Source organism: Oratosquilla oratoria, chromosome 38, assembly GCF_046742065.1.
Source record: "Oratosquilla oratoria isolate Oo_2021 chromosome 38, ASM4674206v1, whole genome shotgun sequence".
NCBI lineage: Eukaryota > Metazoa > Arthropoda > Malacostraca > Stomatopoda > Squillidae > Oratosquilla > Oratosquilla oratoria.
In genome coordinates, this window is record NC_134814.1 from 12,171,582 (window position 1) to 12,189,081 (window position 17,500).

The 17,500-nt window shown below is 39.0% G+C and overlaps 1 protein-coding gene across 3 annotated transcripts in view; it reads left to right on the plus strand.

The window, feature by feature from the left end:
* The window catches only part of LOC143019739 (thiopurine S-methyltransferase-like), an 83,081-nt gene that overhangs the window by 48,400 nt on the left and 17,181 nt on the right, over positions 1–17,500 (plus strand). Inside the window, exon 1 of one of the 3 annotated variants that reach the window (XM_076175707.1) lies at positions 6,301–6,475. The exons of 1 other annotated variant lie outside the window; for it this stretch is intronic. The gene's annotated coding sequence lies outside the window, so the exon portion shown is untranslated. Of the gene's footprint in view, positions 1–6,300; positions 6,476–15,103; positions 15,240–17,500 lie in introns of those variants that run through there. One more of the 3 variants, XM_076175708.1, reaches the window with a different exon arrangement.

Below are 17,500 nucleotides of genomic sequence, written 5' to 3' on the forward strand. Positions count from 1 at the left end.
CGCACTCTAAAGGCGGTTAGAGAACACCAGCGTACTGAAGGAGTTAGGTTTACATCGATTTAAACCAATTCGCTAGCGAAGCGTATTCTGTTGATATTACTCTGACTGATAGCAAACCCTGCCCCTCAGCTGAGAGACTATCATCTAAGCGGGCGGTGGGGAGACTGTCTTGATACCTTCACTTTAGTGACGTGCTTTAGATACTGCACTGGGTTTGGGGCCAGGCGATTTCATTCGGTGGTTAATTTCATTGTAAGAAAGGGGAAACAGCAACTGTCACAGGCTCCTCGACTCTTCAAACACACTCGAGTAACCCAGACCGTGAACATAGATCGAATTAATATTCATAACACTCGGAATCCTCTATATGGTTACGTAGTTGATAGACATTGATTTTTTAAACAGTGAGTGAAACACCCTTCTGCACCTATGGCCATTATCCCTCTATTTTATTCAACTTTGTGCAACCCATGTGGCAGTGAATATCTACCTGTGGCGGTGGATAAGAATGCCACCACGATGTTTCCATTTGCTTCGTAAAATACTACTAAATGGGGTGGAGTGAATAATCTGGGAATTCCCCTTGCCCTCCCTCCCTCACTTCTCAAGCGAAAGCTCAGGGATTTGACTCGGTCAACCTCCCACGATTCCACTTGCTGACATTGCAGAATGATAACAGACTTCCCCTAAAAACCTAAGCTTCTGAGGTCATAGTTTCGGCTCATGCGTCAGTAGTAGTTCGAGACTATTTCTAACCCTCTTAGAATGATTAAGATAATCTGGTTTTAACCGTAAACAAATCAAGCTTACTAGGTTGTTCTTTCTCATATTAATGGGTGTCAGGTTTTTTTCTGGCTAAAGACAGGTATTTCTATTCAAATGAGTGGTAGACTCGACTCTGAAAAAGGCCACAATCGACCGAGACACTTTGTTGTCCAGACACCATGTCTCGCATGAACACAATCACCAAGCCTGAGTCAACAGAAAAAACAGACAGATCGAGGCGACGATATCGCCGTCATTTCTGAGTTCCCGATGCTTTTCATCGATAAAATATATTGAACGAATTCATTAGTACATCAAAATACATCGGTGAATTTTAGCAACAAATTATATTAAGAAAAAGTCGACGCCAAAAGGTACCCTGTGGAAACAGGCCAAGATGATGAACCAATCCTTCTTCGAACTTCTTCCAAGTCACACGACTGCGTCAACCTCTGTATTTTGTCTCTCTACCTTCTATCTGGTCTACCTTGTTCAAAATTCCCATTTCGCGGCATCCAGTCAGTAACACATTTAATCTCTCCTTATCTTTTCTTATCTTTTCTAGCTACATGACCTACCCAGCCCCTTTAATATCTCCACAGTATCATTCGCTCCAGTTTGCTCTCTTACCCAGTTTGCCATCTTTCAACGTTATTCCCGACGTTAACCTCTCCATTTCCTTCCCTGCATTCCTTGCAAAGTCTTCCTTTTCACTGGATCATCAATTATTTCAAAGTATTCATTTTCTTTAATGTTTTTTTGTATTTCCTACCTTCTCAGCTGATTCCATAATGACCTAATAATTTCTTAGGAACTCTCCATTTCCTTCCCTGCACTCATTGCAAAGTCTTCCTTTTCACTGGATCATCAGTTATTTCAAAGTATTTATTTTCTTTAATGTTTTTGTATTCCCTACCTTCTCAGCTGATTCCATAATGACCTAATAATTTCTTAGGAATTCAAGTTTGATTTGAATTTCCAACTGAAATCCATCTTATTACCTTTTGTATTCGCAAGGCTCATTTTCTTATCGAAGACTAGTTTATTTCTTTCAGCTCTGAAAAATAATCTAGTTGTGCAATCTACCATTCTATGAGGGCACTACCTATGTTTACTTTACTTACAAAATATATGGCTGATCAAATATTATTGGGATGGTTTGGTCACATTGAAAGAATGAGTGAAGAAAGATTAGTTAAAAGAGTGTGGAAAGCAGAGGTGGATGGAGCGAACTTGAGGGGACGACCAAAAACGAGAGGGATAGATAGGGTCAAAAGGGCTTTGAGAAAGAGGAGAATGTCTGTTGAGCAGGGAAGGGAGAAGGAGGGGAAAGGTATGAGTGGAGAATGGTTGTGTATAGACATTTTGGCGCAGCCCGAAATTATTTTTCCCTGTCTTCTCTGTTTTTTGCATGAGGGGACAAATAGGAAGGATCGCCGTGTAGATGAAGCGGCCCTGATACAGATGTGTTGTGCCTTGCTGCATTGTTTCTGACCCAGGCAGCGGGCTGAAGCCAGGAGTGACCCTTCATCCACGAGGAATAAAGGGAACAATGGGTGGTGGATTAATGAGAGTTGAATAGGTGGGAGTGAGTGTGTATCTTGACCACCAACTTCCCTTATTGAGAGGGAGGAGACCCCTGGTATATAGATAGATGATAGACTTACAACAGTAACCATACCAACGCTCTTGCTCTCATTATCTCATAATATGAAATATATTTTGATTTTTTTGTTACATTATGACTTTTCCAATACCACTAATAACCTAAACGCTTTTGGAATAGTGTGTTTATTATCATGTTGTAGTTCTCTATGAGATAAACTAGCATCTCACCCCTGCCATTTTTCAAACCTATTCCAAACTTCCTAATAACAAACTCACTGCCATGTAACATTGAATTTATCGACTACCAACGCAGTTTTCTTTTTTCTTGGTCCATTACTGTGCGATTAGTCATTAGAGGCGACCGTGGTGTAATCAGTAAGCACGCCTACCCGTGCAGTGAGAGGTCCTGTGTTCAATTTCTGGGCGGTGCCAACTTTTCAGTAACGCTCCCTATCACACATGGCGCAGTGAGTAGGATCTTGAAGCGGTGCACAATCCCGGACTGGCGGAGACCTAGGAAAAGGAAGATGTACAAGTGGTCGCTAGGGGCATTCGCGGTGTAATCGGTAAGCAAGTCTGCCCAGACAGTGGGAGGGCTTGGGTTCGATATCCGGGCGATGCCAGCCAGTGACACTCCTTATCACACAATTACCTGACTTACATTATCGCAGGACTCAATTTCGTCGTCTGAACTGTAAGAAGCTGGTACTTTAAACTGAGTTATTTTTAGAGTGTACGTTTTACATAGCCTGGTTTCATTCCAAGTTATTACCCTGTCTGGCACACTACTAAATTTATATACATTACCAAGTCTCTCGGCTAATCAAGAATCCATCTTTAATTGATCTTTTCTTCTTTTTATCTCTATTGTAAAATGCGAGCTACACGATTTTTTTTTTCTTCTTCTTTTGAACCTCGGTTAATCCTGCGGTATCCAAGCTGATGTTCTCCAGTTCTTTCATCTAAATTTCCAGCTTATGGTCTTCTGTGAGGGTTTTCACACTGTATATGTCGAGCCTCGTCAGATTCTTCAAGTAGTTTAATGTTGACACTAGCGGTTTGAACCGCGAGGAAACCGCGGCGGAACCACATAATCAAGGGAAAAATACGCGGTTGTATGTGAACGTCTCCAATGACTTACATTGTAATTTAAACCACCGGTGCTAACAGGGTTTAAGACTTGACTCTGGTTGGACAGAGAAGTCTCAGAAGAATCCAAATCAGGATCGTAGACAATTAACACCATTGGATAAGTTCTACCGAGATTAGATCCTGTCCAGCGGAGATTAATAAGAACCAAAGAAAATAAACAGTGCACAATGTAGTGACACCAAAAATTGTCGATAAAGGACTTACTGCTTGCCCACACTTTTCAGAGCTACAAATTGGTTTTGTGCATCAGAATCATTATACAATCAATATAATTGATGTTGCCATTTTCATTTGGTACTTCATAGTTTAGGTGCAGGGTATAGATGTAAGACATAGAATGCAGCGAAATGATGAACAGAAATAGGATTCCACGCAATAAGAGATTGTTGTTACACACTTAAAAAAAAATGCCAATCTTACCAGAAAATAAGTTGCACATATCGGGCTATGGAATTAATAAATTAATTGTGTTGTAAATATGTTTCGATTATAGAAATTCCATATCATTTAATTTACAAAGACTATAAATATTCTATTCTACGACTTCACCTCAGTGCGAAATTGGGAGCAAGCATCCATGTAGCCACCCTTCCCACTCCAAACAATTCTCGAAAGGTTCAACTTGCCCCTGCCATGAATCCTGTGGGCGTCCCCTTTGTCTCCTCCGTTGAGGGTTGTCTAGCGTGGAGACAATTCAACGAGTGGGGTAAACATTAGGGAAACGTGCCACATACCCATATAACCAGAGATGACGTTCACAAATTATGCTGGTAACTAGCCATGAATGAGTCTCACGGTACAGTCTCTGCTTTGATAAGAAGTCTTTCTAGCGATATCCCATGATTCTCTGAAGACACTTGGTATCAAAGACATCGAGACACCTCCTCAAGTCAGCATTCAATGTCCATGTCTTACAACCGTATAGCAGGACAGGAAGCACATGTGACTTGAACATTCAGATCTTAGTCCTCCTGCATGGATATCTAAAATATCATATACTCTGGTTGAGTGTGTCCATAGTACCATGGGCAATGCCAATCCTTTGGAGGACTTCATCCTCCTCCAATGTTATGCACTGGAGGACTAAGATCCTCCAGCACTCTACCTTCCTTTAGACACACATTAAACAACCATACCTGCCAGCCCACTATTACTGTACCTCGCTTCTACAAACACTCCGCATGACACCCATCTAACCCAGGTGCCTTACCTGATCTCATAATCTTTATAATTATTTGCACATCACTTTTTCTTATTTCTCCTCCATTTTTCTTTCCCATCACTGTCATTTTCTTAGTGTTTTCCACTGCTACCACAACTCCCTATCCTCCTCCACATTTAGCAGCTCCTTAAAATATTCTACCCATCTTCCCTCTTCCATCTACTCCTCGGTTATCATCTCCTCATCTGCACCATTTACAGTTTCCTTTCTGCATGATTCGCATCCCCTTCCTCTCTTAATTTCCTTCCAAAATATATTTTAACTACTTTCAATATTTTCTGTCATACTCCTCCCCCATTTTACGAGTATATATGCTCTCCTTTTTTGTCTCTATGATAAATAGGCATCTGAGAATGGATGCTAAGAGGAGATTGAATGAAGGGGGTGATTGTGCCGATGGCTTTGTATGGGGGCAGAAATTTGGAATTTAAGAGAGGCAGAGAGCAAAAGTTTGAATGTGTTTGACATGGAATGTCTGAGAAGTATGGTAAGGGTTACTAGGTTGGATAGTGTGAGAAATGAGGAGGTGAGGAGGAGAGCGAGAGTGGAAAAGGAGATGAGAGATAGTACTGATGAAAGAGTATAAGGATGATATGGACACATGGAAATAATGAGTGGAGGAAGTTAGTAAAAGAGATGTGGAAGGCAGAGGTGGGGGGAGTGAACTTGAGGGGATGAGATGGATGGATGGGGTGAAGGGGGCATTGGGCAAGAGAGGGGATCTGTTGAACAAGGAAAGGAGAGGGCATGTGATAGGGATGAATGGAGAGTAGTTGTGTATAGATGATACTGTTATGCAAGGAAGGGAGGGGTGGGAGTGGAGGCATAGGGGATGCTTATGTGTGAATGATATTTTGATGCAGCCCCAAGGGATTTCTCCCCATCTTATCTTTTCTTACATGGGGGGACGGAGAGTAGAGGTCGCCGATTAAGTGAAGCGGCCTTGCTGTGGATGTACTGTGTTTTGCTACATTGCTTCTGACCCCAGGACAGTGGGCGGAATACATGGATGATCCATGATAGATAGATAGATAGATAGATAAATAAATAAATAAATAAATAAATAAATAGATAAATAAATAAATAAATAAAATAAAATAAAATGAGTACCATTTCTATAAACAAGTCCTTTATTGAAGTCTTGCTAGTATCACCTTTGCAAAGTAAAAGAACAGTTACTCACAAATGACAAAAATATATTTTTTACATATTTTCCCCAAAATGCAAACATACTAAATAAAAGACTGTGTACGCCTGTAATCATCTCGGCATGAAATTCAAAGCACAGCTATTAGTTGGGTTTCTTCAGGTTCAGGTTCAAGGAGTAATGCCTTTGTAACAGCACACCTATACATGTTCCTATCTTTTTTCACAGTTTGTAAAGTTCCTCCTATTTAACATTTCATATATTTACTTTTAGAACAGGATTTTTCCAGCCATTATTTCATCATTTTCAATATCACCCACTCCTCTCGAAAAAAAAAAAAACATTCCGGGCAATCATAAGTAAACAAACATAAGTCACAGAGCAACAGTTGGCGCCATCTATTGAACTTGTTCGGAAGAGCCACTGCACCAGTCCGAAGGTCATGATCTTAACTTCTACATTCTTTGATGCCGGGGAAGCTACTGAATGTAGACGTGCTTCATTTGAGTTGAGACAAAAGTAAGGAGTCTATGAACTGTAGAACATAGTCCGTGGGTCCGTCGTTCTGATATTCGGTAAAGGTAAGTTATACATATGTAGGCTATGTGTATATATACAGTATATATATATATATATATATATATATATATATATATATATATATATATATATATATATATATATATATATGTGTGTGTGTGTGTGTGTGTGTGTGTGTGTGTGTGTGTGTGTGTGTGTGTGTGTGTGTGTGTTATATTCGAGCCCCGCATGCAACTGTCATAAAAATTATCGATATATATATATATATATATATATATACATATATATATATATACATATATATATATAGACAGTATATATATATATATATGTATATATATATATATATATATACAGTATATATATATATATATATATATACAGTATATATATATATACAGTATATATATATATATACATATATATATATACATATAGATATACATGTATATATATACATATATATATACATACATATATATATATATATATATATATATATATATATATATATATGGAAGAAAGTATACGCTGGACTCGTCGTTTGCCAATTTATTCCGACGTTTCGAACCCCGTCCGGGGTTCGTCTTCAGGGTGATACAGTGATAGCAATAGAAATCAATATATAGGATGTCTCCCTGTCACACTGAAACAGGTAACCTCAGTAACCGTTACATTCCAGCAACAAACACAAGTAGAACATATCAAAAATAAAAAATAAAACACATAATGTATAACACATCCATAAGATAAACACGCTAAGAGCTTACAATAAAATAAATAAGAAAATCTATTGAAGATTGAAAAAATCTACACGCTACACGCTGGGACGTACAACAGTGGCGATTCTGGGGGGGCCCAGGTTGGCCCCCCAGTTTTTTTGCATATCCTATTTTTAAATTATATATATATATATATATATATATATATATATATATATTTATATATATATATATATATATATATATATATATGTGTGTGTGTGTGTGTGTGTGTGTGTGTGTGTGTGTGTGTGTGTGTGTGTGTGTGTGTGTGTGTGTGTGTGTGTGTGTGTGTGTGTGTAAGTAACCACTAGGAAAAGTAAACTAACGAAGCAGAGCGCTTTCGTATAATTACATCTTCAGTGCAGATACAAAGAAGGAATTATAAAATGAAGAAACAAGGTACAGAATATATGACTGAGTGAGACCTAGTGAAAAGGGCACTCGGAGAGGTAGTGGAAGAAGTACACGTGACGGACGTTTGAACCGTCCTGGTAACCAACAAGGATGGGACAACTGCTCATAATTTATATTATAATTTAAATAACTTTGAAATTTCATGAGAAATATAACTATCTAATTTGTACAAACCTTGATGGAGATTAACATTTATTCCCTTACTAGATTTGATCAAACCTCATATTGAAAGTTTGAGTTGACCTAAGGTTATAAAATGTCCTTTTAGCACGATTGTAAGCTGTGTCAAGAACATGTGTGGGGTATTGCAGCTTAGTACCAATGTCGTAAATACATCTTATATCATCATCGATGTACTCTGGGCTGCAAATGCGTAGGGCCCTGAGGAGCATCGAAGAAAAAACAGATAGCTTTACGCTATCAGGGAGTGAGGAATAATAGTGTATATATGAACAAACATTTCAATATTAATAACTTGCTAATTCTACCGTACCAAGAGAACCTGCAAAACATTCCAAATATTTTACGTAATTTTAACATTAATGTAGTTTTTAAAAATAAGAACACTGTAAGACAATTGCTCATAAATAATTCTGTCAATAGTGATAAAGGGTGTGTGTACAAAATACCTTGTAAATCATGTAATCAGTTTTATGTTGGTCAGACTGCTAAAACACTCAAAACACGAATCAATCAACACAAGAAATACGTTAGAGAGGAAAACCAATCTAGCGGTATATTCAACCACATGATCAGTTTTAAACACCCAGTTTACTGGGATAACGCTAAAGTCATCACATACAAAAAAACATAACAGAAAGAAAATTAATTGAATGCAGTTTGCTTCGTTAGTTTACTTTTCCTAGTGGTTACTTACGCATTTGTGAACACACGCTCCTAGTGTTTTATTGCATATATATATATATATATATATATATATATACATATATATATATATATATATATATGTGTGTGTGTGTGTGTGTGTGTATGTATATATGTACAACACTGAATGGGTCCCAGTGATCAGAGATACATTTTAACAATCACAATGCACTTTAATTCTAAGCCATCAACATCGGGAGACCCAATGGAGGCCACAACCAGAAATTGAAATGTGGTACTGCCGAGTCATGTGATAGCTGAGTTCGAGTCCTGGGTAGTATCACATTTCAATTTCTGTTTTTGGCCTCCATTGGGTTGCCCGATGTTGATGGCTTAGAATTAAAGTGCATTGTGGTTGTTAAATATATATATATATATATATATATATATATATATATATATATATGTATATATATATATATATATATATATATATATATATATTATATATATATATATATATATATATATATATATATATATACACCTTGGTAAATACTACTGCGCTACCGACCCCATAACGGCGTCACACGCAGTGGCGATTCTGGGGGGGGGGGGGTTGTTGTTGACTGGGAGGCCCGTGGCCCACCCAGTTTTTCAGCTGGCCCTCCCACTTTCATAGTCCTAGAATCGTCACTGACGCACAACAATGCATCCGATAACCTATAACGCACCACGTGAAACAAATGTCCCGCGAAGCATGCACTGCCACAGGTCAAAGAAATTGCAACACAAAACACACACCAAAAAACAAATTTCCGTCGTACACAACGAAATACAAATTACGGTGAATGTTTCCCCTCCAGCCTGTTCTTCGCTCCCGATACATTCCAGAAACAAACATAAGTAGAAAATACATACATACATATACCAAGGCTTTTTCCCCCTTCCAAGGGAGGTAGCCAAAAAGGGAAAGGCATAAAAACACTCCCACCCATTTCATCCCTAAATACACTCCACACCCCTCCCACCCTTCCTCTCATCTGAGCACCTCATCTGAGCACCTCCTGGATGACGGGTCATCCCTGCACCCTGCCCACCGCCCTGGGTCAGAAGCAGTGTCGCAAGACACAGTACATCCACAGCAAGGCCGCTTCATTTAATCGGCGACCCCCCCTCTCCGTCCCCCTTTGCATATAAGGAGAGGACGGGGAGAAATCCCTTCGGGCTGCGTCAAAATTTACTCACACATACTACCCCACCCCCCACCCCCCCGCCCATTCCTCCTCATGCAGTCACAACATCATCCATATACAACCATTCTCCACTCACCTCTGTCTTCCGTCCTCTCCCTTCCTTCCTCAACAGACATTCCCCTCTTCCCCAAAGAGTATAATATAATAAAAACTATAATACGAACTTGAGTCTAGAATAGACTATTTAACGTTAAACTGAGTGAACTTGACTATGTGTTAACTTCTTAAGAGTATCCTAGAAGACTGACTTTTCTCTGTTGATGGCCAGAAGGAAACCTCTGAATGATATTGGCTCCTCCTACAACTAATTATGATTGGCTCCAAAGTCAAGTTCAGTCAGTTTAACGTTAAATAGTCTATTCTAGACTCAAGTTCGTGTGTCGTGAACCTTGAAGCTTCCTCGCAAATCAGAGGTCAGTATCACTAAATTAAGTCCAGCCTCCCACACCCGCACACCCGTACACATCACAGTCATTCACTATATACTTAATTTAAATGAATAATATACCATGATAATAAAAGTCACTTATTTAGGAAACAAAAGTCTCATTCACCACCAAATGTAAAGTGATATTTACATGTACGTACGTTTGTTCGTGTTCCTTGTTGATCTATTCATCTTATCCACAGCTACCACTTACTACTTAAACTTACTTATAATTATTCGTAAACAAGGAGCACGACATTGATGGCAGCGGTGGGATTAAAGTTCCCTGTATACATTAACGATCAAGTTCCCTGTATATATTAATGATTAAATTCCCTGTATACATTTATGAGTAAATTCCCTGTATACATTAACGATTAAATTCCCTGTATACATTAACGATTAAAGTTACCTGTATCCATTAACCACAAATACATTGCTAAACAATACACTCGGGAGAAGAGGACATTATTTATGAGCATGAGATATTTATGAGCATGTATGAGATATTTGTGAAATATGTGATATAATTAAAAAAGTGTGATTAGTGACATGAAGAAAAATCGCATACCTGGCGTACTCCCCCAAAAAAGTGTTCAACAAATTTTACGTACGATTTTTTGGTGATTCCCTCAATGTTTCGAAAATTATAAACGGGCAATATTGAATGAAACCTATAAAGATATCGATTTTATAAAGGGGCAATATTGAATGAAACCATATCTATCATAAACGGGCAATATTGAATGAAACCAAATCTATTATAAACGGGCAACATTGAATGAAACCTACGAGGATATCTATTATAACCGGGCAACATTGAAACATATGAGGATATCTATACCCTTACGTTTTATGAGCGGCAATATCGGAATCAGTCTATGAAAAATATCGAAAGAAACCTTCGAAAATTACCGAAATAAACCGACAGAAATTATGGAAAGATCTTTGCGGGTAGAAATAAGAAACAAGTGAGGATGTCGAGTCCCTCTCTACTGAATGTATTAATTAGCGGGCTATGAATTTATTAATAGCTACTGAATGTATTAGCGGGCAAAAAACATAAACCATTGAGGCTAAGGTTCAATGGCATTAAACGAGAATTATGAAATCACGGAGGAAGTCAGTTCCCTCTGGTTTGAAAAATATATAGAGGAAGAAAATCACCTCTGTTTGAAAAGTACAAAGAGGAAGAAAATTACCACGGTTTGAAAACGAATAGAGGAAAAAATTACCTCGGTTTGAAAACGAATAGAGGCAGAAAATTACCTCGGTTTAAAAAACGTGTCGCGATCTAAAATTGGAAAAAGAATCGGAAAATGTTTTGGAAACTTATTTTTGTGAAACGATGTGTCAGGTTACCTTTTCCTAGAAAAAAAGGAGCTACGAAAAGACGATGTCTCAGGTTATACCTTTTCCTAGGAAAAAAGGAGCTACAAAAAATTGACAGTCCCGCTATGAAATTATTTTTAAAAGGGTATGCGCGGTCGTGTCCAAGGTTATACCTTCCTTGAAATAGTAAGTCTCGCCAGAAAAATAAGATGAAAAAAGGGTATACGCGGTTGTCTATACAAGGTTACACCTTTTCCTTGTTGCAATGATATTCCTGCTAGAAATGGAATGAAAAAAATATGTATATGCGCGATTGTCGTGAAAGGAGCCAGAAAAATATCTAAAATTGTGGAAATTACACAATCCTGTACCTGAGGTATGCGCGGTTGTACATGTTTCAAGGATGAACAATTCCCTTGGTTTATGAGATCTCAAACAAAAAACGGTGTGAAATACAATGATTCCTTGGTAAACGAGGATTTGAGGTTGAAACACTTCCCTCGTCAAAAGTAATTATACGTTATACAATTTAATGAGGAAGAAACATTCCCTAAATAGAGAAAGCCCTTCGTGTGAATAAAATAGTAAAAATTAAATAATTTTTCGATATATAAAAATCCCACGATTTAATTCATGCCGTGGAATATTTAAATCGCAGTACATAAACATCGAACATGTTAAAAGAAAAAATACAAGCACAATTTTATAACTCCATTTGTGAGAGGAATTTTCGCGTGTTAAGAATTGAACGAGGTTGACGTTAAATCCTCGGTAAATTAAAGCCCCGTGAATAAATAAGGAGGACAAATAAGTTTTTCCTGTAATTGAGATTTGCGCGATTATACAAAAATTTGAGTTCTCCGTTACATTCCGGTTTTCTATATTTCAACATCTAATGAGACAGACATTCCCTCAAGCTGGACAGTTACAGTTCCTGTTTAAATTAAGGAAATTATATGAGACAGGAGCGCGCGTGATACAAAAACATCTTGAACACATGTTAGTGGCCAATTAAATTGTTTGTGTCTTCTGACAACCGTAGGTAACTGATTTCTATGCAACAACGGCAGTTACGGTCAGCAATACACGTATGCATGTCAGTATAGTGTATAAATATGAACATATGATATATGTGTATATGTATATATATATATTTATATATATATATATATATATATATATATATATATATATATATATATATATAAATAGTTAATTGGACTCATATAAAAGAATGGAAAATTGAGCTCCCATTAAAAGTGAGAATATTAAGCGGTGCTTTCGCGGAAATAAAATAAGGTTCCAGATATGAGAATATTTATTTATTGGATGGTGCTAATAGTGCAAATTTATTGTATCCAAAAGAATGAGTTTCTTCTTGCACATTGCCTGTCTTCTCTTCGGCTATGGATGAAATGTAATGTTTAACTTAAGTAGTTTGCGTGTTTTTTTGTTTTTAGGATATATGCCCCGTGGGGCTACAGGGAGAAGGATGCCTAGTCCCACTCCCCGTCCCTTTCTTCCCGCCTCTCACGATCCAAGTGGGATACTTGGTGGGCAAGGTGCAGGGATGACCCGTCATCCAGGAGGTGCTCAGATGAGAGGGAGGGTGGGAGGGGTGTGGAGTGTATTTAGGGATGAAATGGGTGGGAGTGTTTTTTATGCCTTTCCCTTTTTGGCTACCTCCCTTGAAAGGGGGAAAAAGCCTTGGTATATGTATGTATGTAGTTTGCTTGTTCACCTGTATGAATTCCGATGTAAACGAAAGTGTGAAGCGGTGCACTGTTTGTCTAACATCATTTTCAATTCGCCTTACAGGATTAATACAGGAACCTATTAGTAAACATTGAAGAGCTATATCCATATTACATAAAATCGGAATAAACAGATTATCTTAATTTCTGCATATGTCAGTCGTGACCGTGAGTGATCAACTTATGTCATTATTACACCAGTGATTTTCTGCATATGTCATTACGTTATACCGTGTCATAATTTGGATTCTTTCTACGTTTCGAGACCATGGTTTAACTTAAATAAATTGGATCAAGGTCTACGTCTTGCTGTTGCCAAACCCAAGAGAAGGTTTGCCTAGACTATTTGTCTCATGTTAAAGTGCCGTTCATCCATTGACACATGATACAATTTCCGCGTGTTATTTGAACGCCATACCTCTGATCAAATATTGTAAGCATTACACAAAATTAATTATTCTATTTCGAGAACAATATTAACAAGAAACATATGAAATGATATGCAAAGGACCATCTGATTCAAACCTTCGCTCACACCGCCGCGATTGAAATCTTATGGACACCGTTAACCTGTTACATGGGATGAGTATGCTAGTTGATTGCAACAAATCTGTTTTTGCGAAATGACTAGGGTGTTGGGAGTGACATTATTGGACTTGAGGCCTGTACACCGCGATATTATTCTTCACAGACAAATTACATACAAATTACATACAAATTACAAATTCTTCACAGACAAATTACATACCGTTGTTTCCACAACGATTATTTGGACGATTGTGTTGCTTCTGAGACTGTTTTGCAGATACGCAGCGAACCGGTCCCATAGGATTTGGCCACGTGCTGAGACAACTCTGCAGCGGACTAGTCATCACCCTTGACGCGAGTCGTCCGGTTTGTGGAAAAGCACCCACGCTAGAGGGGTTTTACACGGTTCGACAGACACGTGTTTAAAGTGATGTGTGAACGTGTGAACGAGGTATTTGGGGTTTAGCCAACGTGTTCGACAACCAAATACCCCGTTCACACGTTCACGCATCACTTTAAACACGTGTCTGTCGAACCGCGTTCGACGAACCGTTAGACCGTGTAAAACCCCTCCTATTCTACGTTGGCCTAGGCCTGGGACGAGGCCCTTTCGCTGTCGCCTCAGGATACTTGGACTACACCCGAGGCCCTGTCTCTGTCGCTTCAAGGATACTTGGACTCCACCTGAGGCCCTGTCTTTGTAGCCCCGGGAGTGCATCTTCCATGCTATCGAAATGAGAAGACTTTAACCTGCATTAAAAAAAAAAAAAAAAAAAAAAAAAAAAAATAATATACGTACTTTTATATATACATTTTGTCTTGAAGATAATTATATATATTTTTTTGTCGGAGGTTTTTTTTCCACTCTGGGCCCATCGTTCCCATGGCCGGTTGATTTCCACTTTGTGGACTTCTATCCTCTCTGAGTTCGAGGCCCCAAGAGTTTTGTTTTTTCCCTCCTTCAGTCTTGTTTTGTGTTGTGTGTGCTGGGTCGTTAAAGGCTGTGACATTTGTCGTGGCGTATGGGGACAAACGCTTCTTCGGAGGGGGGCTTTGTGGTGATTGGTTTGACGACACCACCACTAGTTGATACTAGACAGTGATACTAGTCGATACTAGTTTTCGTCATCGCATCGCGCGCTGGGCATGACGCATCGTACCCTGGGCCCTTTCGAGCCATAAAAACATTCTCGAGCTATGTGTTGTGTTGCCGAAGTTGCATTTCTGTAATTTACAAGTGATAAGATGTTTACGAAAAGGAATGTGTTCCCATTGGCCAATTTCTTTTTATACAGAAAGATTTGGAGCCAATCATAATCAGTTGTAGGAGGAGCCTATATCATTCAGAGGTTTCCTTCTGGCCATCAACAGAGAAAAGTCAGTCTTCTAGTATACTCTTAAGAAGTTAACACAAGAGTCAAGTTCAGTCAGTTCAACGTTATATAGTCTATTCTAGAACTCAAGTTCGTGTGTCGTGAACCTTGAAGCTTCCTTGCAAACCAGAGGTCAGTATCACTAAATTAAGTCCAGCCTCCCACACCCGCACACCCGTACACATCACAGTCATTCACTATATATCTAATTTAAATAATTAATACACCATAATAATAAAAGTCACTTATCTAGAAACATTAGATTCTTTCATCACCAAATGTAAAGCGATATTTACATGTACATACGTTTGTTGTTGTTGTTGTTGTCGTTCCCTAGACTGTCTGTCCGAGCAGTCCCGTCTCCCCAAGGAAGGCCACAGCCGAGACTGGGTTTTCCCACAAATCCTTTATAGAGTGTATGTTGTGTTGTTTGCGTGCATGATTGTGTATAATGCAGTCTTCCATTATGTGTTGTATGGTATGGGGTGAAGTGTTACATCCTGGGCAGCTGTTCACAACACGGTCGTCCAGCCTCCTCTGGTAGCTTAGAAGTGCTGGGTGGTGACCGCATCGCAGTCTGGCCAAGTGGACTCTGTCCTTACGTGGGAGAGAGGATTCAGAAGGGTGGATATCAGGGGGTCTGGCATGCAGCAGTGTGTTGTCTTTCAGTGTGTTAATGGAGCGGTGAGTGATATGATTATGAATATGTTTCCGGAGGCTGGTATTTGGTGGTTGTGGAGGAAGAGAAGAGAGTATCTTTGTGTAATAAAGGTCTTTGGGTGTAGTTTTAATGTTTCTTGGTGTGTGTGGGTGTTCTGCTATGTAGTGTAATGGGTGTGATGTGTTTGTGGTGGCTGCAGCAAGTGTTTGTGTGCCTCTCATGTCGAGGTGTTCCTTGACTTTGAGGACTTTTGTTTCATGGTGTAAATGGTCTGTAGGTGATGTATTTGTGCAGCCTGTAATTGTTTTTAGGGCTTTGTTTTGTATGATTTGAAGGGTGTTGTGGTGTGTCTCACTGAGATTAGGAGCCCATGCAGGACTCGCATAATTCATCACTGAGCGTATACATTGTTTGTATATTGTTATATTAGTTTCTTTGTTTTGTCCAAATGTTGTTCCAGTGATTGACTTAAGTGCGTTAAGTCTAGGTGTGCATTTGTTTTTTATGTTTGTGAGGTGTTGTTTGAAAGACATGGATGTATCGTATGTTACACCAAGAATTTTCGGTGTGTTTGTGTGTGGTATTAGAGTGTTGTTGATGTAGAGATGAGGTATGTATTTGTGTTCTTTTGTCCAGTTGGTGAGAAGTGTTGCTGTAGATTTGGTTGGAGCTATTTTGAGTCTGTTTGTGATGAACCATGTGTTGAGTGTGTCAAGGTAAGGCTGGATTATTTCTGCAGCTTTGTCTGTGTTACGATGTGTGCATGTGATTGTTATGTCGTCTGCGTAAGAAGAGATTTGTATTTCTGAGGTGTCTGGCGTGGGTAAGTCATGCATGTATAGATTAAATAATGTGGGGGATAGAACTGAGCCCTGCGGTACTCCGTTCTTAATGTTTCTGATGTGCGATGATTGGCCATTATATGACACATGAGCATTCCTGCCTGCCAGATAATTGGCCAGCCATCTTTTGGTGTTATTGTGCATGTCTGTGTTATATATTTTATTTGTTAGGTTGTGGCGGGGGATAGCATCAAAAGCTTTACTAATGTCCAATGTTATAAGAAGTGTTCTGTGGTGGGGCCTATCTGAATTGATGCCATCAAAAATTCTTTGTGTGAGGTTTGTCAGAAGAGTGTTTGTGGAGTGTAGTGGCCTAAAACCGTGTTGTGAGTCAGCAAGGGGAATATATGGTGTGACAAGTTTAAGTATTAGGCGTTCAATGACTTTAGAGGGGGTGCAGAGAAGTGTGATTGGGCGGTGCGATGATGGGATTGTTGGGTCTTTGTTCGGTTTTGGGATGGTGATTATTTTACCATGCTTCCAGATGTCGGGTATAGTGTTGTGTGAATAGCTGTAGTTTGCAATGTTTGTGAGTGCGTGTATACCTTGTGGTCCAATGTGTTTTAGGTGGATGTTGCTTATGTTATCAGGGCCACAGGCAGATGAGTGCTTGAGACTATGCATTATGAGTTTTGTCTGACTGTCTATGAAGGGTGTATAGTCTGAGTCTGTGGGAAAGTCTTTCTTACGTCGAATGGTGCGTCGGTCGTCAGGGTGAGATGTAAGATGGCTCGTCTGTGCAAAATGACGTATGAGTGCGTTTGCTTGTTGTCTGTTTGAGGGTAGATTATCTGTTGTTGTGATTATTGCTGCGTGAGAGCGTGTAGTGTTAGTGTTGGATAGTGTGATGCTGTTGAGTGTTTTGTACAATTTGCTGGTGTTTGTTTTGT